This window comes from Neomonachus schauinslandi, chromosome 3, assembly GCF_002201575.2.
Source record: "Neomonachus schauinslandi chromosome 3, ASM220157v2, whole genome shotgun sequence".
NCBI classification, from domain to species: Eukaryota; Metazoa; Chordata; class Mammalia; order Carnivora; family Phocidae; genus Neomonachus; species Neomonachus schauinslandi.
Window position 1 is genome coordinate 164,487,228 of NC_058405.1, and position 17,185 is coordinate 164,504,412.

Sequence of the window (17,185 nt, forward strand, 5' to 3'; positions counted from 1 at the left end):
TAGAATCTGAAATTCTCTTGGTAAAAGGTCTGACCCTGTTATTTAGTCCCTGAATACTTCTGAAGGGCTCATAAGGGTCACATCATGCAAGTTTAATGAAGTGGAACTAGAGGCCCAGAAGGGCTATCTCACAGCATTAAGATCCCAGAGAACATTCCACATTAAAATGGTCTCCTGCCCCACAATCCAAGTCAGCAGGTGAGATGCTCCAAACATTGCTAGGAGTTCCCATGTAAGCAAGAAGTAAATAGAATCAGACAAAGTTTTCATACCAAAACAAGACTTCCCATAGTCCGATTTCATTTTTCAAATAGACTTGAGCAAGTTGCAAAAATCAGTCAATTTTCTGACTTGCTCAGAAGAACAAACCATGCCCGCCAACTACAAGGTGACCTCAGCCACAATCAGCCAACAGCAAGCCCTGCCTTGGATTCCCTAACCAGCGGGAATGGATACTGTTCTGAAGAATGCCTCTCACAAAACCTTTGATATACAAGACAAAACTCCCCTTGTTTACAGCAAGTTATTCAAAATACAATTGCTACCTATTTTGTGGCAAGGCGCATAAGTCTGATTACAATGGTTTAGCATCTCTGTGTGATACAAATAAGTTCAAACACAGCTATTTGACTTGCTAGAGATAGGACCCAATATATTTCAACATAAAGCTTTCACCTGGTAAAGAAATAGAGAAAAAGAATGGAAAAGTTCAGAGCTGCAACACATCTTCATCCATGGTGCTCTTTGTAACATGTTGGAAACGCTCTTATGGCAAAAGTGGATATTTAAGTTTATACTCAAAAAGCTTTCCTCACTTAAGAATCCTACTTTTCCAGAATCTTGTCTAAAACCATGGTGCTAACTTGCACCATCAGCTCAATTTGCTCTGGCTTCTGGGCTTCAACAAAGAAACACTGATGGCAAATTTAAGATGCGACTAGCTCCTAATTCACTGCCTCCCTAGTAGAGCATTTTATATTTCAACCAATGTTTGGATCCTAGGCTTTTATTCTGTTAAGAATATATTTTAATGATATACCTCATTGTGTTGTATCTGTTAAGGATTTTAGTTTGGTGACATTTCAAAAGATTGTTTTTGTTTCTCTTTCTTATTCCATTTATTCTCCCATAAATTTCTCTATTAGGAGATGCACTGTCGATGGGGTTTACATTTTCCCAGATACAGAATCATAGAACCATGGAGTTTCAGAGATGTTTGTCTAGATTTTATGTACATTGTGCTTCTCTAACATGTTCATATGTCAGCATTTTACCTGTTTTTCTTAGACTGCATGTGATAGCCATTCCATGCTCACTATTTTGACAAGGTTCTAGCTGCCTACCAGGGTTAGCACTTAACCTCTATATCAGAATCCACCAATGGTCACTGCCTTTGGTATTCTCGGCCAGCCTGCCCTTCATGGCTGCCAAACCCCATCTGTATCCTTATGATACCAAGGGCCCAACTCCTCCTACCTTGCTTGTCTCACTCTACTCCTGCTCTCTGAATAACTCAAACGCTACCTGCAAAGTTTTCTTTCCTATTTGCCAAAGTATTCAACACCACCTTATATACTTGGACCTTTAAAATCTTTAAATTATTTATATTCTCCCACTGGTTATATATTTGTCTTGTGTCTTCTGTTTATTTTTTGTTATTATTTTTATTGAGGTATAATTGACATACAACATTATATTCATTTCAGGCATACAACATGATTCCATATTTGTATACACTGCAAAAGGATCACCACAGTAAGTCTAGCTACCAGAAGATTGGTTTTTAATCAGCCTTATGGTAAAACTCTACACTCATGAATAAGAAAACCAGATTTTTAACTATGAATCAACTTTTGGTTTCACTTTTGACTTTTAATAGCATAAACTAATGAATTATTCTAATCTTCATTCAACATTCATATCACATTTTTGTTCAACTACTGTGTTCACAGCAAGGTGCAAGGTTTTCTGTGTGTTGGAAGAAGATATTAATAGATCCATGTGATGTAGGTGCAGCATAAATAATTACAAGCTAAAAATGACATGAATTTACAAAGCAAAGTGATACCAAATAACATACAATAAAGTGTGTTTATAAGTTCTTAGGGGATGAGCAGACAATGAAGTCTACACTCTATAATATGAAGGCATTCATCAAGGGAAGCTTATTGGAAAAGTCAGTTTTGATTCTATTTTATGTATTGATTAAATAATAGCTCTGGCTGAGTAGCTTCCCACCATTTTATGTTTGAAACCAACACTACCACCTTTTCAGGTCAGAAATTTACATTATCTTCAGTTGCCCCTTTCTGAATTCCTTGTCTCAAAAATTTTCCCTTTCCTTTTTCCATCGCATTGCTAGAAATTGTCATTTACTTCTCTCTGATATTGAAACCCTCAGGCTTAGGTCCAGTCACTTCACTTCTGAATTATGAGATCCTACTCCTAAAACCTCCCTTAAAGCTCCCCTTCCCTTCTAAAACCCTCACCTACCAAGCACAGTGCCTGGCACCCACCAGATACATAATGTCTATCAAACAAAGACAAAATCAACTTTATACTACTACTTTGATTATTTTAACTCCTCCATTCCACAAAAGCCATCTCCTGACCCCTTATTCTGGATGATGCTGAGGCTAGCAATCTTAGAAATGACCACTAATACATGTCTTCTGGAACACAACTATAATCCTTCTTTAGCTTTGGCCCAAAGGGCAGAACCAGATCTTTGAAACACGGATATGTTTCAGATAAAAAACAGCTGAATCATAGGTTATAAGTTGTCCTTGAGGCAGTTCCCTGCCTCACACGCAAAGATTATTTCAAATCTAGTCACCGCTGTCTTTTGACAGAGTTTTTGTATGTCATGTCTTCTTATATACTTTCTAGCTCAAAGATTTGAAAGCCACTGAGAAATTGTTGTGATTGTTAGGAAGCTCAGGTCTCTTCATATTCAGAGTTCTAGGAAACAGAGAGATTCTAAACACATTTATATACTTTTCTGGGAAGGTTAAAAAATAACCTACCCAGTATGCCCTAGTTTAAATCCCAGGAGCACACAGGTCAGACTAATGATCTAAAGATAGAGACACATCTACTAAAATGCTGGACCACTTAAGAGCAGCTACCACTTGCAACCCTAATACAGGGCATTCTTATTCCATCTGAGAATTAGAGAGGCATGAGTACCCATCAGAATGAGCTGGATAGCCCTATGAAATCATTTTGGAATGGTTTTTGTCTTGAGAAATCCACTTCTTGTAGTATTCTACTTAGAGAAGAGATTTTGTGAATCAGAAACTCATCAGGAGTGCTGGAAATTAAAATGTCAAGAATGAAGAGAATTTTAATGTTAGATTATTTCTAAGCCAAAAAGAAAGCTTATCTCCAATGTTTTTCTTTAATGATTACAAGGACTCCCTTAAGAAATGCCTATGATGTTTAATTAAAATTTGAGGTATTTACTCATAGATATTAATACATACACACAGAGAAGTATATATAGAAATAAATGTGTATATGTGTCATGAGTATACATATATTTCCTAGCTCTGTCTTTAGGGAGAGTCTACAAGAAAGACACCCCAATAGCACTGAGCACACCTAGTATATAGATCATGGTTTCTAAATATCATTATCCAATAAAGGGAAACGAGGGCACCTTGGAGAAATAGTTGATTCAAAGTCTGGGGCAAAGAAAATAAAAGATGAGTCTAGAATATCTTGTGGTACTAGAAGGTAAGAAGTGTTCATAAAGTGATAGAGCTATGTCAAAAAAACCTCAGGGGCAATTTGAAGGAGCTTTTAATGACCAAATCTGGATAATATGAGCAACAGAAATGAATAGTGATGATGGATTTTAATACATGGAATAAAATTAATATCTATAAATCCATAGTGATATAATAAATAGTTGAATCAATAAACAAATGGAGAGGGTTAGCTTCTCCTTACAGTAAAATTATAATTAATAAGCATAGAAGGGATGATGGAAATAGAAAATCACCATTAGGCAAACAAAAAAGTAATAATGACATTGACAAGAATCACCAGTGGATGCTAAAATTAGTACATGAAAGTATAATGAAAAACAAGATATTTGCCTAGTCTCAAAGTATCCCTCTCAATAAGATATTAGTTAACTACAAAGACAAAAACAATAATTTTATAGTGGCGAAGCCTAGCATGCACCACTTTAAATATATGATCAAAGTTAGCAGTACCCATAATAAGACATACTGATATCATGTACCCTGGTATGAAGGCTGAAAAGGGCACAAAATTATTCTACACCAATCCTGCCCAAAATACATAACCTCAATGTAATCATGAGAAAACACCAGAACAATCCAAATGGAGAGCCGTTCTACAAAATAACTGGCTAGTATTCTTTAAAAATATCAAGATCATGGGGGCGCCTGGGTGGTGCAGTCAGTTAAGCATCTCACTCTTGGTTTCAGCTCAAGTCGTGATCTCAGGGTCATGAGATCGAGCCCTGCGTTGGGCTCCAATGCTCAGTGTGGAGTCTGCTTGAGATTCTCTCTCCTTCTCCCTCTGCCCCTCTACTTGTGCACTCTCTCTCTAAAAATAAATAAAGCTTTTAAAAATATATCAAGATCAGGAAGAACAAAGGAGACTGAGGAGCTGTCCCAGATCGGAAGAGACTAAGGAGATATGATAATTAAATGCAATGGATTTTGAAGAGAAAAAAGACATTGATGGGAAAAATAATTTAATTCAAATAAAGTGTAGAGAGATTAGTTAATGGCACTGTATCAATATTAATTTCCTGGTTCTGATTATTGTACTATGGTCACGTAATGTTAGGGGAAACTGGGCAAAGTGTATACAGGAACTCTATCTACAATTTTTGCAACTTTTCTGTAAGTCCAAATAATTTTAAGAGAGAGAGAGAGAAGAAGAAAAACCATTAGCAAACTAGGAGTGTCTCCAGATTGTAGATTTGCATATAAAGTTCAAATATTTGTTTATCTACCAGAACCAGAGATTTACTCTGTCCCAATGACACTCTAGCCAGCAAACTCCAACTCAGAGTCCACAGACGTCAATTTAATTACATAAATTATGCCTTGCCAATACTTCACCTTGGACATATGAGGCTTCCCTCAACCTGACCTAACAATACAATTTAAGACGAGCCACTGGATCAACCTCCACCCCCTCAAAAATCCATTACAGTTAGCAATGGGAAGGAAATGTGCCGAAGTGCAAAGTGATTTTCTTACTATTTATGGGGTACAAATGAGCTTTGTGAAGACTCTTCAACATTTCAACTTTGAAAAGTGTGGCTTCTTCTCCTAGTTACCTAAGAAATATCACCTGAAATTGGTTTTGAAATGATCATCCTACAATCTTTTTTAATACTGTCTCCATTTTGTTCATATTACTTGTTGAAACATTCTTATTAAAGGTGATAATCTGGGATGCCTGGGTGGCTCAGTTGGTTAAGCGTTTGCCTTTGGCTCAGGTCATGATCCCAGAGTCCTGGGATCGAGTCCCACATTGGGCTCCTTGCTCAGCAGGGAGCCTGCTTCTCCCTCTGCCTGCTGCTCTCCCTTCTTGTGCTCTCTCTGTCTCCCTCTCTGACAAATAAATAAAATATTTTTAAAAAAATAAAAAAAATTTTTTAAAAATAAAAGTGACAATCCAAGACCTAGTTAAAAAAGAAAAAAACTCAAACCTATTACTGCCATGCCTACTACTGTTGTGACAGGCTCCAGAGGCAGAAATTGACAGAGAACAGGATAACCCAAGTCTTGCAGCACAAATTAAGATCACCCAAATCTCCCCAATGTTGACAAGAGGTAGTTACTTTCATGGGATCAAGAAATACATAAGAAATTTGGCCATATATGGGCATGATGATGCCAAGGTTACCAAATGGTTTTCATTAAACCTGTCCTTCTCTCTTCATAAATTAGATGAAATTTGCCATTCAGGACTGCAAACATCTCTAGTCACTTCTGCCATTTCCCCCACAACCCTCCCCTAAGGGTTTCCTTTACCTATTTTTCTGCTCTTTACTTTTCCTTGTGTTCGTATGCTTCACATAATCTTTCATCTTCCCTCCCACTAATCATTGTTTCATTCAGAGTTCAACATAAAGTCTATCTGCTTCAGGAAGCTTGGTCTAGAAAAAAAATGGAGTTAAGAAAATATACTGACTGCCAAGTGTTGAAAGACACACCTCCTCAATCCTGGACAATTAAACAGTATCTCCAAAATGAATCTATGAATCCATAGATTGGTGGTATGCCTGGTTTATTAAGATTATAGTCTCCTTGTGGTTTTAGTTGCATTTTCCTAATGACTAGTGATGTTGAGCATCTTTTCATGTACCTGTTCACCTATTCAGGTCCTTTGCCCATTTTTTAACTGGGTCATTTGTTTCCTTACTATTGAGTTATAGAAGTTCTTTATGTACCTGGGGTATTAACTCCTTATCAGATACATGGTTTGCAAGTATATTTTCCCCAGTCCGCCAGTTTTCTCTTCACTTTGTTGATGGTTTCTTTTGCTTTTTAGCTTGATGTAGTCCCACTTGTTTATTTTTAATTTTGTTGTTTCTGCTTTAGGTGTCATATCCAAAAAAATCACTACCAAGACCCATGTCAAGGAGTTTTATTCCTATGTTTCCTTCTAGAATGGCCATCATCAAAAAGACAAGAGATAACAAATGCTGGCACGGATGCAGAGAAAAGGGAACCCTTGTGCACTGTTGGTGGATTGTAAATTGGTACAGCCACTATAAAAAAAACAGTATGGAGGAGCCTCAAAAAATTAAAAATAGAACTACCATATGATCCAACAATTCCATTTCTGGGAATATATCCAAAGGAAACAAAAACACTAAGTCAAAAAGATATCTGCACCCCCATGTTCATAGCAGCATTATTTACAATAGCTGAGATATGGAAACAACCTAAGTATCCATTACTGGATGAATGGATAAAGAAGTTGTAGAATATATATACAATGGAATATTATTTAGCCATTAAAAAACAAGGAAATCCTACCATTTGTGACAACATGGGTGGACCATGAAAGAATTATGCTTAGTGAAATAAGTCAGAGGAAGAAATATACTGTATGATCTCACTTATATGTGGAATATAAAAACAAACAAAAACAAAAACAAAACTCATAGAAAAAGTGATCAAACTTGTTACCAGAGGTGGGGGAGGGGGTGTGGGGAGGGGATATTGGAAAAGGTGGTTAAAAGGTACAAACTTCCAGTTATAAGATACATAAGAACTAGGGATGTAATGTACAACATGATGACTACAGCTAACACTGCTGTGTGATAATAGACAAGTTGTTAAGAGAGTGCATCCTAAAGATTCTCATCATAAGGACTTTTTTTCCTTTTTTTTTCTTTCTTTTTATTTTATCTATATGAGAAGATGGATGTTGGGTGAACCTATTGTAGTAATCATTTCACAATATATGTAAGTCAAACCATCATGCTGTATGCCTTAAACTTACACAGTGATATATGCTAATTATTTCTCAATAAGAAGAAAAAATATAATAAATTAATTTTTTAAAATTACAATCTCCTTAAAAGCAATGATCATATTCCTTATGCCACATGGGTACTCAAACAATAAAAATAATCTTTTAGGACAAAACTTCTACCTCTATTATCTCAGATGGCAAAGATACCTCAGTGTTTAAAGTGGTGTAAAGTTTCAAGAGTTAGAACTTTCCGAAAGAATGAGCTACAATTGCTTCACAACCTCCATCCATAACCACCATCATAACTACATCCACGTTCAGTTGGGCACACTCTAGTCCAGTCTCCTCGATGCCATCCCTTTATAAACCAAGTGTTTAGAACATAAAAAGTTCTTGTTTTCATTTCTGTGTCTTTTAATTTGAACATAAGACAAAGCCATTGGTCCAATATTTTTGCCATCACTCATTACTGTGTCATTATGATGAATTACTTGGCGTCTTTAGATCCACGAATACTCAAGTTTGTGAATCAAAAACAATAAAGAGAAAAGAAATTGCATTTTGTGAATGATTTTTTTTCTGGAATAATACAGAGTCAATGAAATAAAATGCCACCTACTACTACCTATGTTTATAATCAATTATCAGTCATCTGTGGTCCCTTTAGCCAGCTACCCATAATCCCAATCATTCTACCTATTTCATTCACCTAAAAGATCCAAGAGTTAAAATGGTAAAGATATAAAGCAAATTGGGGAAAGAATATAAACGCAAAAATAAAAGGAAATACAGTTGTCCACATTATAGAAACTTGCACAGTCATGTTCTTCTGAGATCAGACCTAGACCTAATAAAGATGATGATGACAACAAAGATGACGGCTATGATGGTGATGATGATGATGCTTCTAGCAAGGAAGGGGTGAACTCTAGTTCCCAGAAAGGATGCTCACCCAGGTAACTGCACACGCAGGTGACTGCTCTTGGCTGCCCATGGGAGCTCCTTCCTGACACTTATTATGTGTGGTTGGTTTTGTCACATGCTATTAACCATGGTGCCACCATCCCCAAAGAGCATGAAGTACAGAAACAGGGAAATGAATCCCTTACTTTTCTCCTGGGATTGGCCCAAAGCTTAATAATTTTTTTGTACTTTGAAATCTTCACACACATCCCAGAATGGAAATACAAAATGACACAAAACAAACTACTGATAGTAGGGAAATCTGAGCTTCCTTTTAAAAATGATCTAAAATACTCAATTTTTTTCTAACTCCTTATTAGATATGTGTATCACACACTTTTTAGCAAAATCTTTATTTCTCTGACTCCTGAAACCAACTCTGTAGGATTGCAAAGATTGGTATTTATGGGAATTTGGGGATTTTTTTTCCCTTTAAAGATGATATGATGCAATGGCTCTGACACGTTTCTAGTCTTTTAAAACTAGGTCAGAGTTGAAAGATGGGAAAGGAAGCAGACAGCACGGTCAGAGAGTTCTGGTGCCATTTTTCTCAGGAGTGAGAGGAGAGGTAAGAAGCACCAAGGTTATGATTAATAAGTTCAGTTAAGCCCATGGGAGAACCTCAGATACCAAATAGTTGAACTTTATTACCCACCTTCCTGGGTTTCAACATTTCAAAGTGGTTTGAGGAGAAGAATATAATACTAACTCATGGCAGAGACTGTGTAGAGCCAGTGACAAGAATCAATTGTGTAAGACTCAAAAAATGATTCCTTTTAAACAAATACTCACTTGTTCTTGGCTTTCATTGCCAAGCAATATTAGGGTGGAAGATTAGGAGAGAATTTGTCTAGAAAATACAGGTACGTAATTATATAAGATAAGTGAAAACCTCTTCCTACATGTTTTAGCTATCAGGCTAAAAAAAAAAAACCACCCCAAACCCACATCAATAGCACACCCCAGAGGTGCAACAGCATTACACATCACTGCCAGGACTGCTGAACTCCACAAAATAACCACGGGACTGTAAACGACATCAGATCGCATTCCTTCCCTCTGTTTCTCACATCAACTGGTTGCTGGAGATTAAGCCAAATTAAATATTTCCCTCTCGTACTTTGTAAATTCTGAGAGACAATGCTGTGCAAATTAATTGAATTCTAAACAAACATGAAAGTTGGGAAATTTCTACCAAAACCTCTTCAGCATCTCTCCTCTCTGAACTATTTTTAACATTCAAAGAAAATATTTGTTTTTATATTTTTCCTTGGGGAGGCGGTGGAGGGAAGGAAGGAGAGAAGATGAAAGGCCTGGGAGTGGGTGCTGTCTTTGAAATAATCAGCCTCATATACCTCTTTCATCTTCCAAGGTTTCCTTACTTGCAGCGCATAAAAGAAATCCCCAAAACAACCCCAATCCAAATTAAATGTTAAGGTGAGTTCTACAGTCATGGAACCTTCGCAGAGCTGGGTCCCAGGTCTCACGCTCTTTGAAGGAAGCCACTGGGGTGCCCCACATCTCCAACAACTTGGAAAAGCATTTCCTCCTTCAGAATATCTGTGATCCTCAAAATTAAGTGTCCTACAGGGACAGGATGGCCCGTGCCCTGAGATGGCTTCCTACCTTGGTTAAGGGTTGTTTCTCCAGATGTTACCTGTTACAGCATACCAATTCCAAGTCTGTCACACTGGCCTCTACCCACAATTGCTGCACCTACCCTCCATCAGCTCTTCTTAAGCTCGCTATTACTTGGCCACTGGACTAGAACTAAATTCAAACTTGTGAGTGGTCAAAAGACACCACTGCCCCTGCACAGCTGGATCACGTGAGATGCTTTGGTCTGCTATCACACCGAGCCTCTACTTGGTTTGACACACACTGGAGGAAACCCCATTTTTTACTTTATAGCTTGAAAATAAGTTTCATGAGATGCCCCTGCTTTGGTCATTACGCTTCCATGGACGAAATGAAATCCATGCCTTAAGAATCAATGAAAAAATCATCCTACACTGGAGCAAAGCCCTAGATGTGAGCTGCCAATGAGGTTTGAGAAAGAAACAAATACAGAAGAGGCGCTCCTAAAGGAAAAACCCATCATCATACATGAGAGTGCCAACCAGTCCTTGCTCCGGAAGGGAGGCCCACTATCCCCGCAAATCCTGAGAGCCCAAGGCCTTGGGAGAAGGCCTCCCCTCTGAGAAGTGATGGCTTCCCAGGAACAACAATGGCCCTGACAGTTTTTCAGCTTCACCATTAATTTTCCATAAAGAGCAGTTTTCTCGATGAGCGCTTGTGTCAGGCAGGGCCTGATGCTTCAGAAACCTGTAATTATTCTTGGCTCCCCACCCCCCACAGCCTCTGCACCTGTGTCAGTTCAAGGCACCAGCTGGTCATGTCTTGCCTCCTGCCTCTTAAGGGGGTGGGCGGGGGTGGGGGGGTAGGGGAGCCTTCATTGAAAACCCAAACTCACATTACTTGCCTCTTCTTCCAAAACACAAAAACAAAACAAAAATTTTAAACTCACAATCTCATCCCTTCCCCCAACGGGTCTTGCCAAAGGAAACAAATAAACATTAATTGGCTAGAGAGCCTTCATTCAAACCAAAATTACTGAAAAACACAGTAACAGGGAAAGGTCTGACAAGGGGTTATTAATCCTGTTTTACAGCCCACTCTTACTCAACCCCCACCCGCTCCGTTAACTTTGCACACATATGCACACACCCTCCCCAAACTCCCCGGGCCCCTTTGCACTGAGTGGCCAAGATGGGAACATGCCGAACCCATTACATCATCTCCCCTGCCTCTCCCAAATCACTCGCACAGGCTGACTCAGGCTACTGGGAGGTTTTTTTTTTAAAGCAAAACTCATTTCATTGACTCCCTTCTGGAACATTGCTATATCCTTCTTCTCAGTTGGATTAATTAAATATACTTTCCCCCTAACCCCCACCCCCCATAAAAATATATATATGACTGCTTCTTTTACCCCAAAGCACAGTTGCACACATGTACAATGTACAGATATGTGTGTGTGCGTGTACTCTCTCACACACACTCTTTCACACATACTCTTTCTCTCTCTCTCTCTCACACACACACTGCAAGTGTGAATTTCCCAAAAACAACAGGTTCAAATCCCATGGGGGTCCTTGTGGCAGATGCAATTCAGTGGCTGGTGATCATGGAGGATATTTTCAAATCCAAGAGAGTTTTCAGGAACTTCCACTGTGGAATGGTAAAGATGATGTGGGAGCACTAGGAGGGGTATTTGCTCTACTCCCCAGACTGTGTAAAATGGCTGCCAAAAATATAATGAAACCAAGCCCTAAACCACTTTTCCTGTCATGGATGGTTGTACATTTATTTAATTTGAGGTACTTAGAATCAACTTCCCAAAATATTTAAGGTGACTGTGTAGATGCCACTGTGATGCTCACCCCAGGTAAGGAAATAGAGCGTCCTGTGCACACAGAGAGGCAGAAGACAGGGGGTTAAGAGTGTTGGCCCTGGAGCCAGATTGCTTGGGTCCAGAATTAGGTGACACTACTTACTAGCTTGCATCGCTGTTGGGCAAGTTACTTCACCCCTCTGTGCCTCAGTTTCCTCACCTGCCATACAGGAGTGTGTGAGAGTCCCATCACTTGATATATGTCAAGTGCTTATAACAGTACCTGAAACCCACACTATGTCTGTTGTGGCTGTTACCTAGCTAGTGTTATTTCACTGCACTTTCAAGAAGACAGTAAATATAATCAAATGTAACAATGACATAGAAAGGGAAAATAAAAAATACCAAATAATTACCAAAGTAAAATAAACCTATTGCATATAACAGGGGACTCTGGCTGGATGACACGCCTCACTGAGGGTTCAGTTTTCTCTTCTCCCAGGCGAATGGGCTGGACTTCTAAGGAACCTACTAGTCTGGAGTTCTATGCTGCTGTGAAATCACAGTGGAAGAGTAGAGACCAAATGTGAGAATGATTCACTCAGCACAGGCTCAAAGGAACGAATGCGTGGCTCTGCTGCCCAGTCGGGTGGTGAGAGGAAGAAGGTTGGAGACTCTAGAAGAAGGTGGTCCTTGGCCAGGACACTGTGGAAACAATTCTCTGGTTCCCCATGGTATCAGCCTCACCAGCATCTAAACATAAACTTCACTAGAATGGAGGCTCCTCAGATACATGGACTAGACCCTGAATCACGGCCTGTCTCAAGCATTTATCGAATGAATGAATGAATGAATGAATGGAGCAACTTCCAAACAAGCCAGTCAAAAGTCAATAGTGATCATAATCCTGGGCAGGCAGGAGTACAAGAGTATAATGAAAGCCAAAAATTCTTCCTTCTTAGAACAAAGAACATCAGAAACAATGTGTATGCATTTACTACCAACATTTCTTGTAGGATACATCAGTATTTTAAGATCTAGCTAAAGGTGATATTTACTTGTCTCCTCAGTGTTTTTCATTTGAGAAAAGAAATCTTTAAATGTTTACTGTCTGGGATACATCCAGTATTCTCAACTGAGAGGCACATTTAGGTTCATAAAAGGCTATAAGGCAACCCTGGGAATATGTACCTGGGTAGGAAGTAAAAACCATTTCCTCACCTAAGAGAGTGTCTCCCTCTCTTCTGCTACTTCCTTTTTTTCTCCTCTAACCTCCAGAAAACACCAGGAAGAGAAGCAATAAAGACAAGTAGATAAGATGCGATTTTCAACTCTCATTCTTTATTGATGAAAAGAACCTGACCTAGGAATCAGGTTCCATCCCCACTTTGCCCACACTGTCTCTACCCTCCCCACTAACTGAACTACTGAACCCGAACAGGGCGTTCACTTCCTTCTCCGCAAAGTGAGTGAACCATACTCTCACAGACCCCTACCAGCTCAAACTACTTGCTGACAATCCTTCCGTGGCCTGCCATCACGCATACTTCCTTGCCGTGGCACATCGGCTCCTACAGGATCTGACCTTGTTCTCCTCATCTCTGACCCCTCTCCATTCACACAAACACACCAGGCTCATACCTTTCTCAGAGCTGCAGTGCCACTGTTCTTATACCCCAGATGCAGACTCCCCAGGTCACTGCAAACCTGCTTCCTTTTAAATCTATTATGTTTGGGCTTAATTGTTACCTATTCGGTGCCCTTTCTTGATCTGCCTAGATAAAGTAGCCCAAACATCCCATTTGTTCTCCATCATACTACCTTGTTTTATTTGCTTTTTAGTATTTACCAAGTCCTGGAAAGATCCAAATTATCTGCATGTCTACTCTCTACCTTTCTCTATTGGGATGGAAGTTCCAAGAGAGTAGAGACTTAGTCTCATATATCAGTGAATCTAATACAATACCTGGAAAAGACACCCAAAACATACCAGCTAAATGAATGAACAAATGAACCAACAAAGCCATTAATCAATCTTGGAATTCCAGGGAAGACTAGCTGGTCTACCCTAAATCTACCCTAAATGTCTACTTTATTAGGACTAAGGCTTCATCATCATTTCTCCTCCTCAGTTCAACTTTTAGCACTGAGAAGGCACTCGCTGATATGCATTCATCAAACAGGAGTAAAATGGAGTCTCCTCTCAAGACAAAGAGATCAGCTTGGGTCCTTAAATCTGCCTATTTCAAACAGATGCCAAAAGGACATTTCTTCCCAGTAGTCTGGGTTGCATCGTGTGCTCCGAGTGTTGCTCTCGCTCGGATGAACAAAACCCACCTCTTGCCTGGCCTCCGCACCAGGTGCTTATTAACTGGTGCCTTGAGGGAATAGATTAAAAGTAGAGGCTCAATCCACTTTATATCATGTATTCCCATTTCTATCACCTAAAAGGACCTCCCTGAGAAAGGCACCTCTGGCCACTGGTCTCCAAAGCTCATGAGGGTCACATCAGTTTTGTCCCCAACACTGGCATCCTTACTATCATCAGTCCTTAAATGAAGAAGTTCATTCAAATCTAGCAGTCATCAAGCACTTGTGTTTTCTGTCACCCTAAATAGTACCACATGCCACTTACATAGGTGAGGTCTCCAGAAATTCCTATTTGGGCTCATTCTGGTGACTTTCCCATAAATTCCTAAACACAGAAGGATTTCATTCCTCTCCATTCCCTTTAAGAATTTTACATAAAAAGATAGCTCTACTGAGAGGTGCTATTTATTTCAGGATCATTATTTCACAGATACAGAGCCCTCACTGAACCTGGAAGTGAGCCAAAATCCAATTAAGAGGGTATGGCGTTTGAACTAGGCAAGAGCTAAAGGTGAAAATGTTGAATATAGCTGTACAGGGTTTGTGTGTGTGCGCGCACGCGTGTGTCACTGACAATGAAATGTAGATTCTTTTTCATGTATTTCCGAATGCCTTTCTCTAAAACTATCGTTGTTCCCAGAGCCACAAAGCTGTTCCCTTTCTTATTCATTATGTTAGGCAATAGGAATCTTTCACATGCTGGCTGGACAAAGATGAGGGGGAAATGAAGAGAAGGTTTTCTATCATGGAAAGAAAAGTAAAATTGTGCTTGGCCCATTTTGGAGCCACATTACGATGCTGCAGATTTCAAATTAACAATTCAACCCACTTGACAGGGAAGAATCAAGTGCTGGGGCCCTGAAGTTTGGATTCCAGTAGCTCGGATCCCTCGCTTAACCTCAGGTGGCTCAGCTGATATCGGATGACACGCACTTTCAGGCACACCAGATCCTCATTGAAGAAGAGACACTAATTTGAATCATCACTGCCATCCCCTCTCCCCTTTGTTCCTGTCTGAACCAATTTCCATACAGTTTCAAAGAAATCATCAGCCCATGCAAAGGGGAAATCCCAAAGGAACAAGAACTACATTAGCAGCATAAGGGGGAAAATCTAATTTCCAATCCGGTTGCTTTGTTGTTTCAACCTCTAAGGAAGGTTCTTACATATGCACAACATAAATTAAGTTTTAAAACACCACTGTGATTCAAAATTAATAAAAACTCTCATGGGGAAAAGGTGGTTTTTGGTACAAATCTCCTTACACAATGTGGGTCAACTCTACCCAGAGCTTGTGGGTGGTCTGTGTCTTTGAGGTCTCAATCATCTCAGCCAACAAAATATTTTTGGACAGCATATATTCATTGAAACCAATGGACTTGCTACTTAATAGATTATGGTAAATGAATTCTCAGTCAAGGCAGTACCCACATTAAGAATTCTTAAACTACCTTGTTGACAGAACTCACCAAAACATATTCTAAACACTGAGATGGTCCAAATTAAGGAGTCCTTTTTGGCATGACAGGCTATGCCAATACAGTTTCCTAGTACCCTACTTGCTGGAATAAAACTCATGGCAAGACACCAGTGTGACTACATCATTAATTAACCTGAACCACATACCGGAACATTGCTGCTAATAAAACTCCCCTATAAAGAAAACATGTTTTTTCTACTGAGAATCCTGGAATGTGGGCCCCAGCAGAGCCACTGCCTTAATTAAGAAGATATTTTGATGTTGCTTCTCTATCTGCGATTGCCCTGAAATTTGGTCATATTTGGCTGGATCTTCAATAACTTGAGTTCTTGAATGTGCTTTTTGGAAAAAGAAAATGAAAATGACATCCACACTCTCAGGATGTGCAAACAACTATGTGAATGAAAGGATCACTTTCGATAAGGTAGGGGTGCTTTATCTGTGCTGTTCTTAAAAACACAGTGAGCTCTCAACCCACGATCCAATGAATCAGAGATCTATAGAAACCTTCCATTTTCTCTAGAAAACAGGCTGACAGAATCAGGAACAGAGTCATAACTACAGCAGCCAGATGAAACAGGGACTTTTCCAATCCAATCCACATGAAATGATATATATATATTTTACAGAGAATTCCTATATGAACAGCTTCTGAAAATGCTTATCAACATTGATCATGTAACCTCAGAGTCCCCCTGTGAGACCATCCAGGCAGCAAGGATTAAAATCCTCATCCTATTTATGGGGAGCCCAACCTAGTAAAGAAAACTGGGTTTTCCACAGTTCTGTAGCCATACTATCAATAAGGCCAGAAACAGAGCCAGAAGTTTCTTAGCTACTTTTTGGCTTTTTCTGGTCCAACTCTAAATCTTCTACCAGGACCTCAAAACATTCTAGAAATTCGACAAACTATCATCCCTCAGTAACCTTGAAGGACTAGGATTCCTGACAAAAGTTCAGGATCTTCCCAAACTGGAAACACAACACTTTATCACAATCTTTTCAACTACATATCTGTGTAATTTCTCCCACTGAGACTGGAAGAAGAGCCTTGGTTTTGACGCCACCCTTTATTAAGAGATTCCTGAGGTTTCTCTGACTGCTTCATATCTTGCTTGGATTGTTAAAAGTAAGTAGGATTTCAGTCATTCCAACCTGTCCATATCAAGTGTCATTGTTGAGAAAGAAAGAAATGAAACTAGTATCATTTTTTTTGAGATCCGAATTGAGAAAACATCGTAATTGTTTACTGAGGACCTAATTTTATTTGTTTATTGGATAATGTCAAATAAATGAAAACTAGAAGTCATACATTTTTTAAAGGGGAATTTGAACCTGCTAGCCAACATTAAAAAAAAAAATTCCTAATTGTAATAAATATAAAAATACAAATTTAGGTAAACCAGATTCAACATTTGTCCCACCCAGTGCCCTTCAGAATAGTGATTCTTGGCCCATTTTCAACACCAGTATTATCAATCACTCTTCTCTTTTGTTCA

The 17,185-nt window shown here is 39.1% G+C and overlaps 1 protein-coding gene across 3 annotated transcripts in view; it reads right to left on the reverse strand.

The window, feature by feature from the left end:
- KLF7 (Kruppel like factor 7) overlaps positions 1 to 17,185 on the reverse strand; it is an 84,724-nt gene that overhangs the window by 42,693 nt on the left and 24,846 nt on the right. The gene's annotated exons all lie outside the window — the stretch shown is intronic.